The sequence below is a fragment of the Populus nigra genome, chromosome 13 (genome assembly GCF_951802175.1).
Source record: "Populus nigra chromosome 13, ddPopNigr1.1, whole genome shotgun sequence".
Taxonomy (NCBI): Eukaryota; Viridiplantae; Streptophyta; class Magnoliopsida; order Malpighiales; family Salicaceae; genus Populus; species Populus nigra.
Window position 1 is genome coordinate 1,298,196 of NC_084864.1, and position 3,573 is coordinate 1,301,768.

Consider the following 3,573-nt stretch of genomic DNA (forward strand, 5'->3'; position numbering starts at 1 on the left):
ATGATAGAATTGGAAGAAAGTGGTTGATAGATATGAGGTTGAGTTCTATTTCAACAAATCAGTTCAATTAACATTTATATGTGTAATATATTGTATAGTCATTATTAAAATTGTTGAGGAAAAAATAGTTTTGATAAAAGATTTAAACATATTTCTTAATGGAATATAAAAGAAAAGGAGAGAAATTCGAACTTTTTTTTTCATTTTTGAAGTCATGAGAGAAAGAAAGAAATTTCATCATGAGTCATAATTAGAGAGAAAGACAAAAATTTTAAATTACTACTTGTTTCATATAAGAAATCATTCTCATGAATTATCTTATTATATTTTCTAGCAAGGTGATGAATTTGTTCAATTTTCGTTACTGATTTTTAAATAAATTTTTTATTATCTCTATATATTTTTATTTTTTCTTTCAAAACAATCATTCCTTTGTTTTTCTCTACATCTTGCAACTCCTTCTGAGCCAAACCATAAGCTATACCCATGGTTAATATATTTTATTTTCACCTCACATAATACATGCATTTGACTCACCAAACTTTATATTAAGTTTTCATGTTTTTCTTTTTTGTTTTTTTTTTAACCCGGGATATCCGGGCCAGCTTACGCGCACCAAAACTAATTCCCGGATCCACTGAACACCCTGCAAGCCCAGTAGGCATGTAAGACACCGTGGGGGTGACAGGTGTGCACCCTAGGGCTCGAACCTAGGTGACAAAGACAAGGAAAAAAAAACTAATCTTGTGGGTCTAGAAAATAAAATATAGAGGAGTATCAATGGGTTATTGCATGAACAGTACAGACATAAAAAAACTAATCTTGTGCTTTATTAATCATAGCTTGTTAATCTCTAGGTTTATTTTAAATTTGTCTTTGTAATGTATACTTTCTTTTTTCATGAGGTTGATTTTTTAAAATTTGATTTTTTAAATATTTTGTTTATTTTAAATTAGTATTCATGATATGTGTTTTTTTTAGGATTAAAATGATAAGAAGATGAATGGATGTAAAAGATTAAATCATATTGATGAATATGAAATCATAAGGATTTGTCACTTCTTCTAGTGCTAGCATATACACCGCAGTCGTATGTTCAGTAAGGGCACATTAAACAAAAAATATATGCCATGTAAAGCTCGTGTCTGGTAGCAGATATTGCAGATTGCAATAACAAGCAACGAAATGGGATAAATTATCCAATTAGCCCAATTGACACCATGGGGGAATGGGATTGAAATGGCGATGAAAAACATTGTGGCTGCCAGGAAAACTGCAATTTTATCCAACACTTTGGATGTCCTCAGAAACTTGGTTGGGTTGACAAAATGTGAAACAAAGAGACAAGAAAATGGAATGGCAACAAAAATAGATAGTATATGCCAGGAATCGAGTTTGGATTGGGTAGTTTTGTCACAATGAAGGGATATTTCAAGTCCTGATCTGAAGCAGATGTTCATAAGCATCTTTTACCATTCCATTTCCTGCTTAGCTTGGAACATGTTCATCAGCTCTTCTTCTTGGTTGATGGTGGAAGGTGGTAGTTGCCGTGATGCTAGTTGTCGTGCTCTATGCCAGAGTTGGGACACAGATTTTGGAATGGAAAGAATAAAACCCTCGATAACCTGTGCAACGTTCTCCATGGTTTTCCTGGCTTTCCTGCTAGAAAGCTCGTGGAGACTTGAGAAAAATTTTATAACAAACGCAAAAAAACTGTGAAAATAGTATGGGTCTGCAGAAAATCATTTTGTTGCAACTAACATTTTTAAATATACCGGATTTTGTCAATTAGGATATATATATTTTTTACCCTGATGAAACTTCTTGTTCTTGTAGCCTGTAAATGCGACACCCATGTAAAATATGGAGATGAAAACTGATGGACATGTTCAGAATTTCTTTTCCTCTCATTCAATCCTCACATGATCGGCTACTCATGTCCCTTAATCATTGATATTTCTTTGGTAATTTTACATGATTTCATGTTCAAAACAATTTATAGTAGTTTAATTAACTTTATTCTAACAAATTTTACAATTCCCTTAACTTTCGTTCAAAAACTCTAATTTACAAAATTTGAAATTGGTGAACAATTTCTAATCAAATTTTAAATTAGCTTTCACAATTAGATCTAGGGTTCTTATCTTAAGAAAATTTGGATTTCAACTTAAATTTGGTTGAAAATTTTTAGCTCCTTGCATGTATGTAGTCGGCTCTTCTCCTCTTTTCCTCACAATTTCTTCACTTGTTTCCTTAATAATTTCTTTGTCAATGTATGTTCTCTCTACTTAGTAGTTTAAAGGTTTGCATGTCCTAACAATTTGGTGTTTTTCTCTCAATTTTGGTGGAGAGCAATATGAAATCTTCCCCCTCCTTCTTGCCTTGTGTAGTTTGCCACATGGAGGAGCGAACATGGTATTTATAGTTTCATTTTTTTTTAATTATAGTTTGACCCATTATTTTTTTTCTTTTATAATTTGATCATAACTCTTTTTTTTCTTTTTAAAAATCTCTCTTTAGCAATTTAATTTATTTGAATTTTTTTTTGTAGAGTTTTATTCTCGGGGTTTTACAATATAGATATTGCTAAAAATTAATAAGTAAAGACTCTGCCTTGATCGTTTTTTTTTCCGTGTGTATAAAGCTTGAGTCTTATGTTATCTGTGTTTGCTTAGACTTGGTTTAAAAAGGCACTAATTATTGATCTCAATGTAAATGAAATAACCTAATCCAGATAGATAAATTCTGGTGAAAGAGATTTGATATTTATTTAAAATGAGTGTTTGTATTTTTTTTTTTTCCTATACAAAGTGATTCAAATTAGAGATTTGATGTTTATTAGATTGATGATATGTCAGCAGACTTTAAGAATTTAACCTTAAATAATACAAAATTATTGGAAAGAAAAAGAAATAGTTATTGCTTACTAATTGCACTTTTATTTTTAATCCTCATTGATTATATTTATAACTAATATTTTAAGTTTAATCTTCTATGAGTGGTTGTGTTAACCACTAATATGCTGTCTCTCAACTGAGTTACATTAATTAAAAAAATTAAAGAAATAGTGGTTGTGCACATGCTTATAAGCGTCTTTTGCCATTCCATTTCCTGCTTAGCATGGAACATATTGACCAGCTCTTCTTCTTCGTTCATGGTGGGACGTGAGAGCTGCTGTGATTCTAGTTGTCCAGCTCTATCCCAGAGTCGGGACACAGATTCTGGAATTGAAAGAATAAAACCCTTGATAACTCGAGCACCATCCTCCATGGTTTTCCTGTGCTGTATGGAGAAGACTAGGAAATAATTTATAATAAATGAAAAATAACTGTCAAGAAAGTATGCTTGTGATGCTGATATTACCATCTTATTTATACCAGCAGAAAAGAAAGAGATGGAGTTTGTTGATAATCGGATTCGGACCTCAAGATGAAGTCATCAACCGAATGTTGGAGCTTGAGAAAAGTCAATCGGACTTGTAATTTTTTAATCTAAAATGTTGGATTAGCTATTTTATATAAGAGTAGATGTTGATGAAGAAACCTTAATAATCAAGCCATTAATGTTATTGAT